This window comes from Anser cygnoides, chromosome 1 (assembly GCF_040182565.1).
Source record: "Anser cygnoides isolate HZ-2024a breed goose chromosome 1, Taihu_goose_T2T_genome, whole genome shotgun sequence".
In the NCBI taxonomy this organism is placed as follows: Eukaryota; Metazoa; Chordata; class Aves; order Anseriformes; family Anatidae; genus Anser; species Anser cygnoides.
This window is the reverse complement of record NC_089873.1, coordinates 192,234,535-192,258,656: the sequence shown is the minus strand read 5'-3', so window position 1 is coordinate 192,258,656 and position 24,122 is coordinate 192,234,535. Positions and strand designations below refer to the sequence as shown.

Below are 24,122 nucleotides of genomic sequence, written 5' to 3'. Positions count from 1 at the left end.
AGACAGCCAGCTTGCATTAAACACACAATGTCTAGACAGCTAAAGATAGGCAAGATGAGTGCCACACCATGAGTCAAACACTTGAATCAAAATTAGGGTAAGCTGTGGAGGAGCCTGTAGGATGTTTGGCTTAATAGTGCCATGGTTGTGCTGCGATAACTGCCTTTGCTCTTCCCAAATTGTTACGGATGGGGGGCGGGGGGATATTGAGTGTCTGTCAAGCAGCACTTTTTGCACATTAACTGTGACTTCATACATCATTACAGCTTGTTCAAGCTTGGACAGAACAAATCTCTATGTTAAAACACAGAAAACCAAAGCTAAAAGAAAGAACAAAGGTGCTCTCTGGGATGGGTTCAAAGAAAAGAGAGGACAAAGTGCTTGGCACACCCTGGGTAGGTAACTCCAGAACCTGGAGGTAATTCATCCATAACAGGAATACCATCATAGATGGAAAATATACCTCTTCTGGACTGCAAAATAAGTAGTTCACATATCCAGGTGGATTGTCTGGAAAGTTAAGAGTTCAGAATTGTGCACCCATTTAGACCAGATTTCGATCTCTCCTTTCCCTTTCCCTTTCCCTTTCCCTTTCCCTTTCCCTTTCCCTTTCCCTTCTCCTTCCCCTTTCCCTTCCCATTAAGATGCTGCAGGAGAGATGGACACCGGCATACAAAGTTTACAGCCAAGCCATATTCAAGCATACTTTATATTTACATTAAAATAATAATAATAATTAATTAAAATACCCACAACCCTTTTCCAATAAGGACTCATCCTATTGAACCATTAAACGTTTCAAGCTTTTTGATGAGTCAAAGGTCAGTAATCATTTTATTTTAAAGGAACAGCTTCTAATTAGCACAATTAAAACTGGAAAAACTAAAAATCTTTACTTAAACTATTTTACCTTTTTTCAGGGTGTGTGAAAGATGGGCATTTTCAGCAGATATTTTTTGCTTTAGAAAAATTAGTAAAAAGAAACACCTGCCAAATTTATGTTTTTGAAAACAAGTATCTGCTCAATAATAAAGAATAACTGGTCTTGCTAATAGGGACAATTTTCAGTTATTAGTAAAAATAAATAAAATACACTTACTTCAGGTACTTTATTAAATTATAGCAATACCCTGGGGAATAAGATTAGGTCTGGAAGGACTTCATTTGTGTATCACTCCATTATAAAAACAAAGAATAAAAAGACAATAAATAATGAAATATTTAGCTTTTTTATTTTTAGAGTTCAATCATTGGCTGCTACTAAAGGAATAAAACTAATTTATTCATACTATACTCTCAAAATAGTTAAAAAAAGTGGTAAAGAATCTGCTATTTTAGCACAGCTGGATCACGTTTAAGAAATTAAATCTTCTCCAGGATTGAGACTCACTTACAAAAACTAGAGGACACCGCTTTCAAATAAATCAGGACACTATAGAGAAAGATCTTCTAAAGGATGTTGTAAAACTGTCTTTGACACTCAGCTGATGAACAGAGTGGGAGAAAAGTTAGAACTAGGAAAAAAGATAAAAATGTTGAAGTGGTTCACAGGAATGCAGATGCAAAACTTTATACTGAGAAGTCACTAATGATAAAGGGAAGTACCATATGATGACAGAAACCACTAGAAAAAACCCTTAGGCATACAAAAAAAATTCTGTAAAAGGAAATTAAAGTTGTAACTTATTGGCACTAAAGCTTAAAATGACTCAGAAATTATCTATTATTTTACATACAAAACCAATCAATAAGGCTTATTTACAATCTCTAATGCTAATCTCTCTGTTGCTTTTGCAGCTTTTTATGAAGAAAAAAATCTCTACTTCAGTCCTGTAAGAAATAAGAAGAAAGTTCTAGAAAGAGCAAGCTTGTTAAAGCAGTGTGAAACTTTTAAAGGAGTAACACAAAAGGAGCTCTTATGAGTAAGACTAAATATTCCTCTAGCCCAGTTTCTTGTTCCTGGCAATGACTAATGGTGACTGCCCAGGAAACAGCAAAAAGGAGGACAAGCAAATAGTGATACCTCCTGTATATATTCTTCCCACGTCCAAAAACTGTGGATCAGAGATTTCCTGGGGCAAAGGCTGGGCATTTTTTATCATTGTTCTTATTTAATAACCCTGTATGACATTTTCTTTTGTGCATTTGTCCTGGCTTTTTTAAGTTAGTGTAAACCTTTGTGAGTGTGTTGTACCCTGTCTTGTACAGAAAAGTTTCACAGCTTTACTCTGTGAATAACTGCTTCTATCTGTCTTGAAATATTCACCTTCTGATTTAATTTCACTTTCTCTTCAGAAACACAGCAAACATTTTTTCCCTCTTCACCACCTCTTTGCCATTTATGATTTAATAGAACTGTATTGTTCCCTATTCTCCCTTGGCACCCCTTTTTCCAAGCTGCATAGTCCCAGTCTGTCCAGTTGTTTCCTCTCTAGAAGCTACTCCATGACTTCAAGCATCCTTGTTTCTGTCTCTGTGCTTTCACTACCAAAAATTATCAACTTACCACTTGCTGTTTTCACTGTTGCTGAGCACTGGGCTCGCCAAGAAAACATACAAAATCTGACAGAACTCTAGAAATGTATTTGTTCTCCAAATGCATTTGAAGGTATTCTAAGTAAAACTTGGTCCTAAATTCTTTTAATAGTGTTGCACTGGGGAAAAGTAACAGCAATTTATTAAGAGCACCTACTACTTCAGACTCCTGGAAGTTATGGTAAATGCTGGAAAAAGCCTGAAAGACACAGCAAGCTGCTTTGGCATAGGAGATTTTAGTATGAACAATCTTATATACATCTCACCTGGCCATGCTGTTGTTGGATTGCAATAAAAAGGTTCCATGCAAACCAACTGTTTAGGCTGGAATTTCCCTAACGTGATTTAAATCACATTCTCAGATTATAGAAAATATGTTTAAACCAGATTAATTGAAGATAAGCAAATATAAAATCACATCGAATGATTATTAGGAACTTTTAAAGTGGTAGACTGAAAAGAAATCATTTTATTAGTATTTTAAATCCTTACAAAGAGATAGAAGGTTTCTATTTAAGCACTCATCCAAAGTAGATACCATTCTTCTTCTCTTTAAAAAGTTGGGTATTCTTTATAGAAGCCCAGAATCAGTTGTCTGTTACAGAATAATTTGCACAAATGTATATAAAAGCATTTCTATATGCTTATATCATTATATCTATCTTAAGAATTACAAAAAATGCCACTACGTGGAAGTAGAGCCAAATACCTTACTGAAGATCACATAGTTCTCTGAATTTATGTTAATCTTAAAATGCTAGTTGTTTAATTTGTCTGACTTAATCCATCTTCTCCATCCAAAAAAAAAAAAAATCATCAAGGCTACCGACAATTAAGCTTCTAAAAAAAATCTGGAAGAGTTGTATGATTTTAAATGTTCATCCATCCCATCAGAAAATTACAGATTTTATTTTTGAAGGAAGTTCAAGGAAAGAAAAAAAAAAAGGAGATAATGAAAAAAAAAAAAGGAGATAATGAAAATAAGTATTTTATCAAGGACATTTTTTCTGTTTACTATCCCTTCGTAATTATTCCAGATAAAGCAGAAGATGCTATTGGGCTTCCTGAAATAAGAAAAGAATGACAGTGACTGAATAGACAAGGGGATTTAAATACCATCTGGCATTATCAAGTCAACCACCTTAAAGCAATCATGAATTTAAGGTTCTTTAATCCACCTCTTAAATTTCCAAGAAAATACAGGTTAATTAAAACTTGTAATATGAACAGGCTGCACACACGAGTCTAAATTTCACCTTAACCTGGCCTTTATTTTAGCTCCACCAGGTACAGCTGCTTGTAGTCTCTAGGCACCCTGGCCACAGCATCCTCTCCTGGAGCTGCTGAAGCCCAGCAGCACTTGCTAGGGCTGTGGGAAGCTCGCGCCTCTCATTTCACACCTCTGCTCATTAGTGTGATGATGTCGCTGGGCTGGGGCCTGGGGTTCCCCTCTGCCAAGTCTGTACCCAGCTGCCGTTGGTGGCCTGCCCTGTACCAAGCTCATCCCTTCACCTTCCCTACTTGCTCCTTTCAGCCATCTCATCCTTTCTGTAACACCACATCCCTGTGGGAACAGAAGTGATGTGCCACGGTCACAAAAATTGTACAGGCATTCCTCAGTTCCCTATGGAAATATTTGGGGACAAAATGATAAGGACTATTCATGGAATCACTATTATTCTGGGAGTTGGGGTCAATGATATTCTGGTGCAGATAAGCACAACATCAGTCAAAGCAGATATAAGCATCTGCATCAGCAAAGAGTTTTGCTTGCAGGGTTGAGAGAGAAAAGTGGATCCAGCACATAACTGATAAAGAATGAAAAGAAAAAGCTTTCTATTACCAAAACAACAAAGAAATTAATATAGAGCAGCTACATTATACTGTACACTCTATATGGCCTGATCCCCTGTTGTCTTGAAAGTTGTCAGTTAACATTCATTTTAACAGAAATCTTGCAGGATGTTCACAACACAGAGAATTAGGATTGTACTGTTCCAAGTAACTTGTAAAACAGTAACACGTGGGTACATTAAGTATAAATTAAATTGTAAGGGGTTCATCTTTGTTTTGAAAGAATGCAATATATGGAAGAATTATTGACAGGCATAATTCTTATCTCAGATACATACATGTATGAAAATAACTGTTTTTTTTTTGTCTTGCTTTGAGCAAAGATAAGATGAAAAACCTCTATTGACCATTTAATTTTCCCAAAAGAGAACTAGAAGAACAAGTCTGAATTATAATCCTCTCATCATCAAGTTTCCAAAGTATTTCAATAGGATTATGCGCAGGACAATGGGTAATGCTTCTGCTGTAACAGAGTGGTGCCGGTGTTCTCCACATGCATTGTGAGGCTGTAATGTCCAGCCTTTTCAGCCAAGGTTATTGTAACATTTCCAGACAAAAAGAAAGCCTGATGAATAATACATTGGAATTAAGCTAGATTTCTGTAAGATTTTGTATGGTTCATGTGATGCAGAACATAAAGCATTCACATAATTAAAATCTATCACATTTGTGGGTTTTACTGTGCCTGACATTTCAAGGTCCATGGACGAAGCAGCAGAACTTTCTTGCTGGTTTTCAGTTTATTGAGGGCAATGTGCTTTATCCCCTCGCATAACCATATTGGTGGAGGCCCACAGTGGGCTAAAGAGAACAAATCCTGAAATGATGGAGATAACATTCAGATTTCAGTGTATTGAATGTGTATCAGTGAATTCAGTCCTAATGCAGCAGAATATTTAAACCTGTTCTTATCCTTAAGGTTTTCTTTTTAGCATGGTTGGAGGTGAAGCTTGCTGGCCTGATGAGTGCCCTGGACTTGCATCTATTTGAGAAAATCCTGGAGAAGGACTTGCCTCTAGGCCAGGCTGCCTTTCTGCTCTTTCTTAGCCACTCAGAAGAATTGCTGTAAGTAGCAGAGCTGCACCAAGACAGGATGATCTGCACAGCATAATGGGTCTTTCATTTTTTCCTACGGCCACCTTCAGTTTTACATCTTACTGGTGTACAACAGCTGACAACTTTGGCTGGTCGTTTATATCAGTATAAATGCGAGCTTCATATTATTATAGATGTGAATACAGAAATATACACATCACCTGGAGTCTGACATTTTCTAAACCATCAGCCACTAGCTAGTCAAACTGTTACTTAGATTTAATGTGAAATTTCATGATAATAATGCTAGCCTGTTCTGCTGAGAAGCGAAAATGCTGGAAGCAGTTTTTCTTTAGCTTTGTTAACGGTTCACAATAAATAAATTCAGTATTTGATTTTTACAGTATGTTGCCTCTATATTTATGCTATAAAGCAAATCTTGGAGGAATGGTGTTTATGTTACCTGTGTATCTCTATGTACGAGGAGAATAATCTTGAGTTAACATTCCTCGAGGATTCTGGTGGGCAATGTGCAGTTCGTCCCTCTCTATAGGACCACAGCACAACCCAGGCTGGAAGGGGCGGGTTCTGAAAATGCCCCCGCAGCACAGACTGCACTACCTCTCTGGTCAACCTGTGCCAGGGTGCAATTGTCCTCATGGGAAAAAGTTTTTCCATGTGTGCATTCTGAACCTCTTGTCTCAAAGAAGAAAAATAGGTTTATAGGCAAAGAGGAATGACTGGACTGCCCATGGATGCACCCCAACCTGCCCAGCTGCCCTCTCAGGGAGCTCCCATCACCCCAAAAAAAGTTTAAACAATAATGTTAGATGTACTCTGTAGATAATATAACTTCTCATCCGTTCTGTTTTTGAGGACGCTCAGTCTGACCTGGTACCTACTCTGCAAGCTTGGGCAAGGCAGCAAAATCCCCTTTGAGGGCATGGTCTGCCAGTGGGTCTGCCAATGCACAGGTCTACCAATGCATGATAATTCTGCAGTGCTCATAACCCCACCGTAAAGAGATATCAGTGGAAACCTGCTACACATTACAATTTGGAATAACAATGCCAGCTAACTGAAAAAAAAAAAAGGCAAATAGCAGAGTTATAAGGTCCTACTCTCTTTTAATTGTTAAGAGAAAAAGAGCAAAAGAGCAAAAGCCTAGATGGTGGGAATAGATAGAGCAGCACACGTACATCTCTGCTCCTTACTCCCTGTCTTCGGCCTTTCAGAGCCAGCATACCAGAATCACCTCCACCATTTTTCCAGCACGGCAGGCATTACTGCAGCCCAGGTCTGCCTACAGCCGCTGGCATCACAGCCTAGGATGGTATGAACTTGAGCCACCACCACACTGGGCACTCACAGACTTTCCTGTCACCTCCCATCAGCCAGCCACATCGGTACTGAACATGCATGACCGTGTAGAAGCACTCAGCTGTGACACTCAGGAAATTTCACAGAGGCACCCCTATAGATAAGAATATATGCACCTACTGGCCTGGCAATATTGCTGTGCTGGAATAAGAAATCACAGAATCATAGAATATCCCTAGTTGAAAGAGACCCTCAAGGATCATCAAGTCCAACTCCTGGGTCCCCAAAGGACCACCCAAAAATTCAGACCATGTGCCTGAGAGAGTTGTCCAAACACTTCTTGAACTCCAGCAGGCTCACTGCCATGACCGCTGCCCTGGGGAGCCTGTCCCAGTGCCCGACCACCCTCACAGTGAATGTTAAGAAAGATGTGGAAAATGAAGTGTGTGTCTTCTGTTCTTCTAGAATAAAGAATGGAGTATACCTGAGAAGTGAATTATTGTCCACAGCCCCTTCTAAATCATGAACTGCGTCCAAAAAGCACCTGGCAGAATTTTATGAAGTAAAAGGAAAATACAAGAAAAAAGCTGGATGTTTCCTATACTCTTTCATCTACTGGCCCAGACAGAGCACCTCTGTCCTCTGAGATGGCCCTAATAAGCAGAGCTGTTCTCAGAGGAACCAGTTCTAGTTAGTTCCCGAGGATGACTTTTTGGATGATCAAAAGAGACAGAGAAATGGTAATCAAGAGAGAAAACATGCAGGGGACTCTGACGTAAATTATTTTAAAAACCCTAGGAAATGGCTTAGCTTTATCTGAAATAAAAGCAGAGGCTGTAAATACATTGACTGGAAAAATACCCTGAATAAATCTACTGTTCCTCCAGTGCTTGCTTGCTGAGAGTGACAAATCTCTTGACATAACCCTTACCCAATTTAATACAGCTTGAAAAGACTAATGAAGTCTTTTAAGCAAGGTATGAAAACTTGGCTGCAATTAGAGGGGAGATGTCCCTGTTATACTAAGAGATGAGCTGAACAAGTTCAACCCCAGTTTATGATTAAGGAAAAGATGTGGCTGGGTTGCTGCCTTCAGAGTTACAGCCTGCCGTACGTCACGCCAGTGCATTTACGAGCAATGGGATGCAATGCTCTCGTTCACTCACAAAGTGAGTGGCATGCACAAGCCAACAGCATTCCTAAATCTCAGGGGAATCATGCCATACTTCAGTTTCCAGTTTGCCAAAAAGAAATTATTTTAACTTGTAACAAGTGCAGCAACATTAAAATAAGTGAACAATAAATACGTAACTATAATGGCCTAGGAAAAATGATGGCTTTCCTCCACCAATATAATGAAGTATAAAAGAATTTAGTGAAGCATTCAAAATAAAATTATGCTAAATACTTACTGTCATAAATTTTCTTGAAAAGATAAAAACTGCGGAGGAGTTAAGTCCAGAGTTAACAATTTAAAGCAAAATAAATGGGCCAGATAAAGGTGTCTAATTCGGCTCTTTAAACAACCTAATCTGTGTGCCTGGCTTGCCAACAGCTTAGGTGGGACTCCTTTTGACAGGTGGGCTGCATAGTGTAGATATATGCAACATTGTGTTCCCACAGGATTCATTTGGCCCTACAGGGTTTCCTTAGACATGCCCTTTCCTTACATACCCACTTCCTGGGCTGAACATCCTGTGCTCTCCCTCTCATGAGAAGCAGCAGAGAATTTGATCCAGCATTTCTTTGCTCCCTAATGCCTGCTGAGAATGGGATTGACGTTATGATCAGGATTTTCCCCACTTCCCACTAATAACGACAATTCTATGAGTTACATGCTGAATGAAGGCCAGAAGCATCAAATTTCGCATCCTACAGCCCACCCCTGCTGTGGAGAGGCTTAGAGATGCTCGGCTGCTCAGTGGCTGTGTTCTGGTACGTTCCTGTCCTCTGACATGCACAGCCTGTATGTTTGTTAGTTATAATATGGTTTCAGCCCATGTATACATCCATTCCCCTTTCTAATGCACATCGTCAACATAACAGAAGTTACAATGTAAATAGCACATAACGACATCAAGGACTTCCTAACAGCATACTTTATTTTTGCTGTGATTACTTGGTACAACACCAGCAGGTATGGGAAATGGAAGAAAATGGAACTCTCAAAACTGTCGTGAACTTCTGAAACACTTTATTTTCTCTTTGTAAGTAAATTTGTTCAGAAAATATGTCAAGGCCACTGCTTTTTAAAACTCATTTTGCACTTCTGTATCCTTGAAACACTTTAAAAATGTTTACTTGATTAAAAACTGACCACTCAACCTTGTCAAATGCTTTTCCTGCATGTAAAGACAAAGGAATGCATTGAGCTAGTAAATTATAATAATCCCATAATCCTAAGAGCACGTTTATAGAGCTTTCATATTACTAATTGCCAAGGGAGTTGCATTTAATTACTTTCTACGATCTCCACACAGTATTTCTCTTTTGTCTTACCTTTTTAGAATACACATTTATTATTTTTCTCAAATTGCCTGGAAGACCTTAAATAACAAGAGAATTGTGTTTGTCCAGTGTTATGAAAGATTCACGTTATCTGTCATCTCTGCAATTTAAATACAGTTTTAATTTTTTTTAATGTTGAGATTTTGCGTGAGTTTGTTCTTTGACGGTCGTGTTATTTATTTTGCATTTATTTTGTTTTCTTTTGAAGTTGTTCAAGATTAATAAATACATCTCTTACAGCCTTGGCAGCTTTCCTAATAATTTTATTAATTTTCATTGTTAAAGTCCATAATAGCAGAAGGTTCATCCTTTCTTTCCTCCTCCTTGGATCCTTGCCCAAATTCATATTCAAGCCCAAATCTCATTAAAGCTAAGAAAGAGTTGCAAGAATAAGATTTTAAAGATTAGGTCAAAACTCTGTGTGGCATAAATAAACTGTCTGCACCAATACTGTTTTTCTGTTTATACATATATTTCATAATTAATGCTATGAAATACTGAAACTGAAAACAGCTGAAAAGCAGTTCAAACAGTTGCAAAGAAAAACAAAGCTACAGCACTATGAAGAAAAGTGTACCCTGTACCATTTTGAGACATTCCGTAACATTAAATTCTGAAAAGTTGGAATTTAAAAGGGAGAAAAGCATTTTTGCTGATGAAAAAGGATAGCTTTTTTTTTTTTTTCTCACATTAGAACTCTTCACTTTTAATTAAAACAAAATAATAAATATCCTCTCAGTTCAGAATCACACCAAGGTAACAAATCTCTATTCAAATATTTCAAAATCTTCTTCCTTGGGTCTACTCCTTACAATCCTGTGCCCCGTGTAAAGATTTTTATGATATGAACAGGTGCTCACCAGATCTTGGCAAAACATTTGTTATGAAGTACGCAGCCAAGAATTAGCTACAAAGAGTAACCAACACTGCTAATGCTACACATAGTACTTTTTTGAATAATAATCATATACAAAACCAAAAAAAGACACTTTAAAAAATGTTAACTTTTTTTTTGCATAATCTTTTTAGTTCTGAAATCAATCTGACTTTAGAAATTGTTTTTAACAGTTATTCGCCCCAGAAATGAAATTTTAGTCCAAAGAGTTTTACTTCCAGTTCATTAACTCAAAATATTCATCTATACAAATAAATATACATATATATTTTGGTTGGTTAGTTAGTAAATTTATCCTAGAGCTGCAAATTCTGTTGTTTGCACAGCACAACTGGCCATATTTTGCAAAAAGCAGTAAAGAATGCTTCCAATAAACCCAACAGTGGTTTCTCAGATTCAGAATACCTTTGCTTTGATCCCTGATGCCTAGGACACATTTATGTTTAAACACCTGTTAAGCATCTGTTAGTCAAATGTAGCCACTGGAAATAAATCTTATTATTTCCAAAGTGTATTTAAAAAATGTTTAAGTTAAATTAAGGAGAAAAATGACATTTTCATTCTAAGAGCTAACCCTCCACACATTTGACAATCCTTAGCACATTCAGGATTTAGGGGTGAATGTTCATTATAACTAATATTAAAACTTTAAGGTGTATATGTATAAACAACAGTAAATTCAAGGCTCCTGGTAGACCCTCTAATTAACGGGCATAGCCAATTTACATTTTAACTATCTTTTCCAAATGACATTAGACAAAATTATCAAATCTGTGAATTGGACATTTTTTTTATTTAATATCCCTTCTTGCTATGGAATTATATAGGAGAAATGTCTGTGCAACTTGCTTTATCACTGAATGCTGCAGTGAACAATCGTCATACCTATCTGCATTCTCTTTCTTTTAAATTTTCTTTCCCTTCATTAGGAACAACCTTCTCAGCATTTTGAGTCTCAACTGGCCGTTTCTTCACTGCCTTGCACTCTCCATCATTTTTACCTTGAAGCAAAGCACTGTTGTCAGGTATCGCGGTACCTATAGTGTAGACGTGACTCTGTGACTCCAGACAGTGGGGATCTGGGCCATCTTTTATGACCTAATAATTCTTGAATGTGGCACACTGTTTTCACAGAGGGAGGGTGAGTGCTCAAGGGCTACTTCTCTTCTGCAGCTCTGCAGGGAGAAGCTGCTGCTGGGGCAGCCCCCGCATCCACTGTATCTCTCTTCACCAGAATGCTGAGAGATGATGCCATCATCTTCCCATATTTCCTTAGAAGAGTGATTTATTAATTAGTAATGATTTTCTGCTTCACGGGAATACAGATTTTCTTTTTTCCAAGGAGTGTTGCTGCAGCGTGGAGGTCACGGTCCTGACAAAGAACCACAGTACAATGTTATATGACTTTCACTGCTATAAAAGTTTGAATCTAAACAAATAAATGTGTCCAATGCAATATAGTTCTCTTTTATGTCCTGGACAAACCTGCAGTTTCCATGGTTACCAAAGGGCAGCCTAATAGAGAAACAGTCCACATTCTCCTTCAGTAGGTATTTTTTAGGACTCTCCTTTTGAAAAGTTAGTTCAGAATTGCTCTGTGATAACAAATATCCATGCCACTGCATTTTGCTGTTTAGTTACCAATTTATGCAAAGACAATTAATTTTAATAAAATAATACAGGACAACTTGGATTATTCCTCATTCATAAACACCATCTCTAGACATATCTCTGCAGTTTTTATTCACACACTTTAGTATGTAATTCCTTTTAGAATTAAAAAAAAAAAGTAAAAACACAGCCCTATGTTTTATTTCTATTTCAAAAATACTTTAAATGAATCTGAACTACAGTCTCAGAAATATTTCTGTCCTCCAGGACCAAACTTTAGATTTTATTTCCATTGCTCATAATTGCCTGCATTATTTATCCCTCCAAGTGCAAGGTAGGTAGCATTCTTCCTGAACCATGAGAAAAACTGAGAACTCTAAGCAAACACCCTTAAATGCTATGCAACTCCTTCCCCACAGTGCTGATGTAAGTATGATCTTCGTCTCCTGCAATAACTCTTAGTCTTGTAAGTGCTTAAGTCATTTCAAAGACATAACTGTAAGGAGTATGTGAGGCTAGGCTGAACACTTCACCTTGATTTTGCTGTTTCTGTCAGAGGAAAACTGAGATAAATAGATAATGTCATTTATTTAAGTGGAAAGGTCCCAGTAAATAAAACATACTTAATGTTAGGAGCACAAACTATCCAAGTATATTCAGTGAACAGTTATTATGTTTGAATCTTAATTCAGCGTAACCTTGTCAAAGATATTTTTCACAATGGTTTTCCTAAGATTTAATCATATTCAAGAGGTTGCCCCAAAACAACATTGGTTGTTACCTAGCCCATGCATGCTTCTCTTTTCTCTTTCTTTTGCACCAGATCAGAAAGAGTCAGGAGTGCTTAGTGGAGAAAAAAATCATCTGAATACAATCTCTAGCAGTGTCTGCTGTTTTTCCAGAGCAGACCTTCTCACTGCTTTCCTGAGGCTTCTGCACATCCTGGGAAGATCTGGCTGACACTTGCTACTCTCATGAAACATACCAGGGAGGACCGGACCATAAAATTTGTGAGTTTTTAAATTTACCCTCTCTTGTATATAGAAGTGAGACAGGATGGAGTAGAAATAATGCTTGGATTAATTCACTGAAAGGCATGCGGATAGTTCACCTATTGCTACACAGGAAGAAGACTAAACAGATCCAGACAGGTCATTTGTAGTGTGGCTTTCTAATTAAAACAGATTAAATTATTACCTGAAATTTTATAATTGTATTTTGGCCTAGAACCTCAAGTATTTTCCTTTTTGCATGTATTCCTCTATTTAATAGATCAGAGATGTGTCCTGTCTTTTATTCCCAAGACTCCCAGATTTATTTTCCAAGTACCCTTTCTCCTGACAAATATCAAGAGATAGTGCACAACCAGAGTGCAAAATTAGGGACTGAAATCTAGTTTTAGGGATCATTAAGATTTGACTTTGAAATATTTTGGAATAGTCATTAAACTGTATTAAGGTCCAAAGTACTTGGTTGTAAAACATGACATTGACTTTAATGGTATTTAAGTATAGACTTCAGTACTTTGATTATTACGATAGTACTTTGGGTTCACTATCCCATGTGTTCTAATTCATCTGTATTGTTGAATTAGAATCTTATAATGCCAATACCAACAATAATGGTAACAGTGATGATGCAGGATGATAATTTTACAAATGTTGGGTATTGACATTAAACATGGGCATCAGAGATTATTAACAGCATTCAAAAATCTCACTTTGAAATGGTTTGATATGGTTCATTTGCATCTGCTCTCTTCAGACGGTTTGGAAATCTCCAACTGTGGTTTTTAGTCATGCCTATAGTGCATTAGGTCCCAGGTTTGGCTCCCCAACATTTTTTTGTTATTGTTTACAAGTTTTCTACTTTTCTTGGTCCTCTCTTCTCAGACCTCCTTTTGAAAAACTTCCACCTTCCTTAGAGAGCCCAGAGTGCTTTCCAGTGCTCAGAGCATTGCTGAGGATTTACTAGCGTAGAAAACCTCAGATCCTGCTATCAACCCCACCTTAGTTTTTGTAACCCAGTGCAGGAGTCATGCCCCACACCAGATGGGATCTGGCCTCACCAGATTAGGCAGGATCTAGAGAGCCCTCCGACACTTCTGCGCAGTCTCATTACATCTCATACAGTCTTTGACACCTTTGACTTTGACTGGGAAGCAATCCTTCCTCACAGTTGCTTCTGTTGGATTATTTTATTTTATTTTGAATTCCTTTTCAGTTTGTTTATTTCATCCATTTAAAGACAGCCTCTGAAATAAAGGCAGTATTTCAGGAACTGCTGTAATAGAAATGTGTAAAGAGACCATCACCACCTTACTGTCAGCCTAGTGCAGCTCCACAGGCAGTCTTCATCTATTTTGTTACTGTCTCGTGTTACGAATTAATATATCATTTGCTGCCCACTATTTCAACTGATTTTCACATTTCTCTGATGTCACTAATGATTTTCAAGCAGATCTGTTAGCTTGCCTTTCTCAAAGATGAGTTCTGAATCCTCATTTACTGAACAGATGAATACCCCTATATTCTCTAGTAATTTTTGCTTTCTTTCTTAATATTAAGATGTTGCTATGGCTGGTATAGTAAGTGACCCTGTACTTATCTTCTTGCTACCTTTTCTAAACCAGCCAGTTAGTATGTACATAGAAGAATGTATTAAGAGTTTTTAAGTCTTTAATTTTGTCCTAAACTGACAAAACTGACAAATTGTCTTTGTTTCTGAGAGTTATTAGCTTTGGGTATCTTACCATCATTACAATTATCACTTCTAGCTAAACTGAGAGTGTCTTCGCTCAAATATTCTGATACCTACTTTTAAAAATATGTTAAAATAAAGCATATTCTTAGTTTTATCATTTTAAAGACATGATTATAGTTTTACTGCCACGATTTCTATTAACTCATTTTAAATATTCAGCTATGTGAATTTGGTCTGACTGTTTTTCAGTCACTTTGAAATATCACCATCTTATTTTTCCTGCCAGCAAAGCAGCTGAATAAACTGTCAGGTAACCTCTCCAACAGAAGGGTATTTCCAGCATAACTGGCAGCAAAGCACATACTACTTAATATTTTCATCAGCATGTTCATGTTTTTTCTTTCTTCTGAAAACAGAGAAAACACAGTATGTATCCATCACTGAGATCTGCAGAATATTAATTGCTTTCCAATGACTAAAGAAGGCTAGTATATCTCATCCTTTTTTTACCTAACAGTTTTTAAATCCACAAACCAAGACTCATTTCAAGGGACAGTGAACTATTTCTTACTAAAAGGATCTCATACCACAAATGGGTGCCTTCTGTTGGCATCCAAGGCACCCCCAAAATAATATAAGGGCACATGAACCCCTGCACAACATTTTGCAGCATAGGACCTACCTTCTCTTTGAGCTAGGTCAACAGCAAATGGGGCCCTGGGGGCACAGAATCCTCCAGAGAGGGTCTCCATCAGCTCTCCAGTGAATGATGAACCAGTTCAGCTCAGAACCGCAGCAGGGGAATGGTCACCTGGATCCAAAACATCTGCAGGGCAGAAAATGCATTACAGGTAACCCTTTTCAAGCACAATTATTTGAGGACATAAACACTGGAATTTAGACATAGTAAGACTCCTGATCTGTGATCAACAGAGCAAAAAAAAGTAAATTGTGCCTTCCAATCGTAAGGGCCAACATCTATTTTTTTTCCTTCAGTTGATACTGGATTTTTTTTTTTGTGGGAGTATAATTAAAGGCCAAGCAATAGCCCCTCTGGTAAATTAGCTTATAACCTCATCTATTTATAGATTTATGTATTTAGGTCTGTGTAAAGATTTCATGATAAAATGTTTCTGTGCGAACAGATACAGCACTACAAAGAGACACAATTTAGGATCCTCTTTTCAGTAAAGGGAAACAAATCTTTTGAAGTTAACTAACTTCACAATTATCCATTAGCAACTTTTTACACTTAAAGAGCCCTGAGCGAAATTTCTTCCCAAGATTTCTCAAAGTGCTCTTTAAAAACTGAGATGGAACAAATTCTGGAAATTTCTCTTGGATTTAAATGTTGGAGCATGGGGACATGATTTCCAAGTATTTTAACTTAAGATTTTTTTTCTGGCATTTACACAATGCCCTGCTGAATTACGAAAAAATATTTTTTTTCCACTGAGGTCAAAAGGAAGCCTGGAGAAGAAAAGTACAGGGTCTTATCAGTATACATAAATACCTAATAGGAGGGAATGAACAAAAGGAGAGCCAGAATCTGCTTAGTAGTGCCTGGTGACACAAGAAGAAGCAATGGACACAAATTAAAGTACAGGAAATTCCATCTGAATACAAGAAAAAAAAATTTTACTGTGAAAAACCTTTCTTTACTGTGAGGGTGATTAAACACTGGAACTAGTTGCCTAAAGAGGTCATGAAGTTGCTGTGGTTTAACATCAGTAGGTAACCAAGGACTACATGGCCACTCTCTCACTCCCCCTCCTCAACAAAACTGGGAGACAAAATATGACAAAGGAAATGCTCGTGGGTTGGGTTAAGGACAGGGCGATCACTCAACAAATATAATCAAGGGCAAAACAGATTCGGTTTAGGAAAGATTAATGCAATTTATTGCCAATTACTAACTGACTAGAGCAGTGAGAAACTAAAATCAAACTAAAAACACCTTTTCCCCATCCACCCTATTCTACCTCCTCCCCCAAGGCAGCGCAGGGGAACGGGGAATGGGGGCTGCGGTCAGTCCCTGACGCTTCGTCTCCACCGCTCCTTCTCAGTCCCTCTCTGCCCCTGCTCCCCGTGGGGTCCCTCCCACGGGATGCCGTCCTTCCCGAACTGAGCCTGGGGGGCTGCCCACAGGCCGCAGCTCTTCCAGAACTGCTCCCACACGGCTCCGTACCACGGGGTCCATCCCCCAGGAGCAAACTGCTCCAGCACGGGTCCCCCACGGGCGGCAGCTCCCCCCAGACCCCTGCTCCTGCGTGGGCTCCTCTCCACGGGCTGCAGCTCCGGCCCGGGGCCTGCTCCTGCGGGGGCTCTCCATGGGCCGCAGCCTCCTCCAGGCCACATCCACCTGCTCCACCGGGGGCTCCTCCACGGGCTGCAGCGTGGAGATCTGCTCCGTGTGGGACCCGTGGGCTGCAGGGGGACAGCCTGCTCCACCAGGGGCCTCTCCACGGGCCGCAGGGGAACTTGTGCTGCGTGCCTGGAGCACCTCCTGCCCTCCTGCTGCACTCACCTTGGGGGCTGCAGGGCTGCTTCTCTCTCAGCTCTCACCCCTCTCTCCCAGCTGCTGTAGCACAGCAGGTTTCCCCTTCCTTGCATCTGCTCTCCCAGAAGCCCAACCAGCTCATGGCTCAGCTCTGGCCAGCGGCGGGTCCTTTTAGGATCTGGCTGAAACTGGCCCTTATCTAGCATGGGGCAGCCCCTGGGTTCTGCTTACAGAGCCCACCCCTGCAGCCCCCTGCTACCAAGCCCTTGTCACATAAACCCGATTCAGGAGTCTCCATTTGTGGAGACTCAAATCCCTCCTAGACACAGGCCTGGGCAACTGGCTGTGGCTGATCATGCTTGAGCAGGGGTTTGGACTAGATGATCTCAGAGGTCCCTTCCAACCTAAACCATCCCATGATTCTATGATCAGTAAGAATTGATCTTATTGCAGCTTCTGTGTACTCTCCTTATGCAGCTTCTCCTTATTGCTAACACTAGTTTGGGTTTGAAATACACCTCAAAACCTTAGGAGGAAAGAGTGATTTAAGTAATTTAGGGAATTGCTTTATCAGCCTTTTTAATCTTCATTTTTGGTAGCTTATGATAACACTTTCAAATCTAAAAGATTTTGTATTCTAGTGAACATTTTAATTAGCCTGATACTAATTTCAATATCTGCATCAGATTGTCACATATGACCATGCTTTAATGCTTCTTTGATTCAAGGCTTTTAATGATAAGTTTGTTTGAAGTGCAAGATCACATTTCATTACGCTTATAGTGAAACTGTGAATGATGAATTCTTAGGGCAATTCCACTGCTTTACCTGAAGATGGATTCCATAACTCTTACTCATTTTATGACTAGGAGATCCTTATTTAATTACATTTTTTTGTAACTCCTAGTCATTAACTTTCTCTGTGTTTACATTTTCTCTGAAATAAGGAGATTTTATAACCTTACAAACTAGAAGATTTCTTTATCCTTAAGCCTTGAAAGTAAAGTTGCTTATATTACATATATCAGTTTCCTAGTCCAGTTGTCCTATTTAGATGTCTAGTTGATACTGATGGATGTGCTGTCCCACGTTGGGCTGTTGTCTCTGTTGCAAGGATTTCTCTCTGTTTTTTCTATGGGTAGCTGTAAAATGCTTCCATACTATTCCTTATTATACTACTAATGCAATTACAAATGCAGTTTTAAAGTTCCAGTACTTTGACTTTATGTCTCCACATTACATTATCTTTGCCACTCTTCACATGTCAAGGTAACAGATGTTTATAGAGAAACATATTTCTTTATTTCATATTTAAGCATCACTTTTTTGTCAGAGTAGCTGAAAGTATTAGGATAGGCATGCACCAGATCTGGCCTTAGCCTGGCTGAAGTGTTATTCATCGTGTCCACATAAAATAACTATTTTGTAAAGATCAGTGATCTGAAGCTGCTTATAGCCTTGAAGCAGTCCCTCTAGGTTTGATTCCTGAGTTGTTGCTCCCTGGGGTCATATATTAGTGATGCTGACTTGATCTTTTTAACTCACTCACCAAATGTCATCTATCTGTATAAAAAACTGTTATTTATGGATTTGGGAATACTTTTAAATGACTTTCATCTTTTCCTCTAGTTATTGTTTTCAGAGCTTGTAAGATTAGCTTCAAATGAATCTGCTAGCTATAATGCCACAAGTACAGGCACGTGGTTTATCTCCCAAAGAGAAATGCTTGGATTTGGCACCAGATAGCACTTGCTTTGAAGGGCTCTGCCCTCCAGCTACTCTATATTCTGAGCGTTTTGAGGACGTGTCTAAATGAAATCAGCCTTTGACACCTGAACTTGTATGTTGCGCTCCGCTGTGGTCCTTTACTTTGCACCTTTTAGATTTCCTTCTGTTTCTGGCTCTGGCTCTACAGCCCATTTTTCATCACAGAGCCCTGCAACCTAGTGGATGAATTTTATTAACCCACAGAAGGAGACTGGGCATGGGAGGCCAAGACCCAGAGTGGTAACGCTGTTCCTGTGCAGAGCACTCCACTCTCATCAGTACAGAGGCCTTCAGGTGTTTCCAAATGCTTCCGTATGCCAGAAAAAAAAAAAAAAAAAAAAAAAAAAGAGCTATTCTGACACTTCAAGTTTTTTGCACATTTGAATGCTACTTGCTGAAACCACGTATGAAAATATTGCTTCTTTTAATAAATCAGGTAGACCAGATTCTCAGTGCACTCGTCTAATGGGAGAAGTGAAGGGTTCCTTCAAAAGCTTACCACTGGACAAGAGAGACATGTACATACTAGAAGGAGTCCAGCGGAGGACCACCAAGATGGTGGAGGGACTGGATCATCTCTCCTGTGAGCAGAGGCTGGGAGAGCTGGGGCTTCTCAGCCTGGAGAAGAGGAGGCTGAGGGGGATCTCATCCATGTCCCTAAATCCCTGAAGGGAGGGTGCAGAGAGGACGGAGCCAGGCTCTGCTCAGCGGTGCCCAGTGCCAGGACAGGAGGCCATGGGCACAGCCGGGCACCCAGGAGGCTCCCTCTGAGCACCAGGCAGCACTTCTGTGCTGGGCGGGTGACGGAGCCCTGGCACAGGCTGCCCAGAGAGGCTGTGGGGTCTCCTCCTTGGGGATCTCCAAAAGCCGCCTGGACGTGGTCCTGGGCAGCCTGCTCTGGGTGTCCCTGCTTGGGCAGAACTTGAACCAGGTGACCTCCAGAGGTCCCTGCCAACCTCATCCATCCTGTCATTCTGCAATTCTGTAGTCAATAAAATGACTGGTGATGAATTCAGTACCATTTGGATTAGGCCTTGAATGGATTATTTACCAGGAAAGCCTACAAGCAAACCTGCAGTTTACCTGTAGCTGACTGCAAACAACAGCACTGGTAACAATATCCCAATGTCAGCTGCAGATTTTACTTTTTTATTATCATAAAATATGTGGTATGTGCTCAGTTTCATATCTTTTAAAGAGAATCAGATTTGACAGAAATTTCTCAGGGAACAGGGAAGAGCAGCTGAACTGTCAGCACTGGAGTATCAGTCCCCTCTCTGAATGAGCTTTGCCCTTGATTAGAAGTACAATCAAACACAGTCCTGTGGCACTTGCCCCATGCACATACAGAGCCTGGGATGTTTCACCTAGAGATACATCCAGGTAGTCATAGACTAAGACTCATTCAACTAGATTTTGAAGGTAGTGTGAATATCTGGAGGCAAATGAGCCCTGTTGACTTCAACGGACTGCCAGACAACTAAAGCACTGTGCAGTACTTTGAAACCACCGAGTTTCAAATAGCTTTATCTTTCACTGCACAATCATATCATTTTTCATTATATTTCTATGTATTCCTTTCATGAGAATTATTACATTATCAAGCGGAGCAGAAAAATGAGACATAGGAGTTATAGCTTCCTGCAAAAGAAGTGCCAGATATAATAGTTTTCTCTTTATCAGCCTCTCTTTCTTAGGCACCCTGCCAGCTATTGTCTTTGGACGAACAAAGCTTTGAAAAGATTTCTGCATCTGAAAATATTTTTGTCAAGCAAGCTGGTTCATTTAAACTCCTTTTGAACATTATCTACTGCATTAACAATAATGCACTTTCAGGTGCAATTACGAGCATCGCATTAGACTGTACCTTATAACTAGGTGTTTGGTAAATGATCTAATTGACCCCAGAGATATAAGGGTACTAGTCTTTTAAACATGATGCAAGATCAGTTCTCTAGTAAAGAAAGTAACTTCAAGCAGACTTTCTGCCTGTAGTTGGCAGTTTTGAGCTGCTTGTTTGGGGGAAAGGGGGAGAATATTATGCCTACATACATGACAGGTTATGTTTTATGTGTTTTTTTACTTTTCTGAAATATTTTTAGGGAGTGAATTTCTCATTAATAGCTCTCTACATGGACTTATTCCTGTTTATTGGGCTATGTCAATGAATAAATTATTTGTATTTCCTTGATAGAATCAGCTTTTAGTTTATCTATTTATATGGGAGGGGGAAAAGGCTCCAGTAAACACTGGAAAACATCCTGTTGTAGATTTAGATACCCCATTCCAGAATAGCATATGGTTCATGAGACAGGCTGTTTTTCAAATTGTTTAGACTGCAGATGACTAACAGGACTATTCTCAGACAGCATGTAAAATTCTTGGCCTTCTCCCTCTCTTTTGCTTTTCTTTCAGGCATCTGAATCTGCTCTTTGTCCACCCAAAACAGTTCTGAATACAGCAGCATAGCAAATGAGTTGAAATCACCCCAGACCTTAGTCAGCTGGAGCACTAATGTGGACAGCAAGAGGAATGCATGGACCCTGGTAAAGCAGCTCAGTAGTTTTCTCTCTCAGATTTTGGAACCAGGGAGATCTCTGCAGTTCCTGTACTGGTAGGCAGCCCAACAGGGAAAAACTTGGGGAAGAAGAAGCCCTGTTTCCGTTCAACAGGGTTATTTAAAAAGTGTGACTTGAATCGTGAAAACTCCGTTCTATTTGTAAGGATTGTCCTTAAGGATATACATAATAAATGTCAAAAGTGATTGAAAATGAAATGCCAAGATATGATATAACATTAAGTAATTTGTTACGAAGAAAAAATGTAGCCTATTTTTTTAAGTGGTGGCAATTGCTGGAGATCATTTGGAGTAACAAGAAAATATTTAGTTCTTGTTCTGGAGCAAGACTGAGAGACATTAGTCACCACATACTTTACAAAATTGTATTTATTTAAAATGCTTGTTTTGAGAAAATCTCTCTTGGTAATTTGGATTTGAAACAGCAGAACACTGAGGAAAGAGATGCTTAAGATTAATAAGGATTTGCTTATCAGTCAGATGCTCAAAAGCAGTCTGGCACAACCATTCACTTTGTGAATGTGTTTTATGTGATATGAATATGAGGCAAACATGTTTTATAGTCAGCATTTCCAAAGATCGTTGCCTGAATTCAGGATCCTAACCACGTATTTGGGTAACTTCACTAGGGAACGTATTGTTTATTTTCACTTTTCCATTTGAAAGCATTGCCTGTATTTAGTCAAGGTAAAAAATACATTGATTGAATTTAATCTTTTTAGATCAGATAGGTAAAAATAACATGAATATGCAAATACTTAGAGTGGCTTCTTCCTTTATTCTATGCTTGAAAAAGCTCTTTTTCTTTCACAAAGCGAAAGCTTTCCACTTCTACAAAACAATTCTTAAGGTCTTGTCAATGCCACTTAGAGGGACAAATGCATGAATTGAAGCATCTATAAAAATATGTTTTATCTTTGAACATTTTGTTATACAATTGCTTTGTAGTGGGTGACGGGCTGCTTTCATAGAAATGACTGGTATTTCCATCATCTAGTCTGCAGGTCAGTGGGATCCTCAGACAAAGCTCAGGGCAGAAGCTCCTCAGCAGCAACTCACCCGCGGTGATGCCACCAGGTCCCTGGTGAGGCAGGGGGCTTTCTGCGTCCGGGGGGCTCACACACAGCCCTGAGCAAGACTGCTCCCCTTGCCATGTGAAATGTGAGCATGACAGCATAAAACACTCAGGACAAGGAGCAGCGGGCTTCCTGCAACTGTTTCTAATCACAGCTTTTTTTAGGGGGGCTTCTTTTACATTTTTTCCATATACAGGAATAAGGGGGGAGGGTGGTGGGTCCGTCATCTGCAGGTGCTTCTGTGTACTGTACAGGATGTTTTCTACATCAGTGGATGAATGCTGTAAATTTGTCTCTGTTTTGTCATGACCGTAAATCCATCTGTCAATATATTTTTTTTAAATCTTAAATCATTTAGCGATTGTTACTTGTATCAAGTTCTTTTTATTTTCGGGTTGTTCCTTTTCTTTTGATAGAGATCATTTCATTTTCTCTATATTATCCCTGATTTTGACACCTTAGGCTGCTATGTACCTTCAGAGTATGCACACACTGCCACTGAGTGACATAATCAAGCATTTCATATTTTAATGATTTTCTCCTAACATGTTTACAGGCTTCATTACCCTTTTCTTATTCATTTAGTTGATGATTCTGAGCACATGGACGAATCAAGCTGCAGGAAATATTTCTAGTAATTCAGACTAAAAAGCACAACTCTTCACTTATCCTGGCCTGAATGGCAAAAGTATAATTTTCTTCTCATTTAGACTTCATACGAAGCAAACAGCATACCTGGGCAGCAGGAGATGAGACATCACTAAGAATACAAGAAATAATTTTATCACAAAAAGTGATAAAATAATATCACTCCTCTACAGATTATAATACATGGGGCAATGTAAACATTCATCTTTATCAAAGTAGGTCATGAGTAAGGGGAGCACAGAGCTACATTCTTAATGCTAAATACTTACTAATTTATATATATATATATTAGAATGTACTCTTTCCAAGCTGGGCATATTAAATTAGCCAACATAATAAAGTGATCATGATCACTGCAGAAGACCCTATTCCATAATCCAGCCAACAGAATTGTTTGCTGCCTTTGTTTAGTATTCACTTAAATACTAGATCCACTAATGTGAGGACCATTAAACATTGTTCCATTTTTTTCTTCAGCAGTTGGTGGTTATATGGCCATTTCCATTAATTCCTAACAGGTGGAGGCTGCTTTTAGCCTGTATAAAGCAGGACAGCTACCCAGCAGGATGCTGTGCTGCAGTTTTAGGGAAAGCAATGACTCTGTGTGTGACCTTGGCAGGTTATATGATTGCCACCCACTCAGTATCAATCAGTTCTGCTGGAAAACTGAATGAATAACAGAACCTCACTGAAAATCACAATCTGCAAGCACTGAATTTCCATGGATAGCTATATTACATCATTTTTAGGAAGTAGGAAAAGATTATAAATTCAATTTTGCTGATAGTCACTGTGCTTACACTCAGTATAAAAACCATGATGACAACAGCAACAAAAGCATAATGGCTCCTCTCATGTTTCTCTCTTATCAGAAGACAGGAATCTAGCTGTGAGACTGAGGGTATGTCTATGTAAGCGAATAATTTTGTATAACAGCTGTGAATTAGAAGACTGAAAGACTGGATACCGAGCTCCCTAATCCCACACAACATGTGCCTCAGAGATGTTATCTGGCTGAATGTAGCCTGGTCCCCTGGATTGAGCATCACCCTGAAGAATGCAGCTTGAAGTGGTTTGAAAGGCTAGCTACTG

The 24,122-nt window shown here is 39.1% G+C and overlaps 2 long non-coding RNA genes across 3 annotated transcripts; one reads left to right on the top strand and one right to left on the bottom strand.

The window, feature by feature from the left end:
* Positions 1 to 3,709: 3,709 nt before the first annotated feature.
* On the bottom strand, positions 3,710 to 17,551 carry LOC125183854 (uncharacterized). Of its 2 annotated transcripts, XR_010828370.1 has the most exons (5): positions 16,989 to 17,551; positions 15,144 to 15,287; positions 11,033 to 11,519; positions 8,419 to 9,622; positions 3,710 to 4,099 (listed from the first exon to the last, which is right to left on the bottom strand). It is a non-coding gene; the product is annotated as an uncharacterized lncRNA (long non-coding RNA). The 2 variants fall into 2 exon arrangements; XR_010828369.1 differs by having other exon boundaries at positions 3,712 to 4,099; positions 8,419 to 11,519.
* Positions 12,052 to 23,852, top strand: LOC106040348 (uncharacterized). The gene is made up of 3 exons (XR_007166576.2): positions 12,052 to 12,768; positions 21,144 to 21,342; positions 22,304 to 23,852. It is a non-coding gene; the product is annotated as an uncharacterized lncRNA (long non-coding RNA).
* The last annotated feature ends 270 nt before the right edge of the window (positions 23,853 to 24,122 follow it).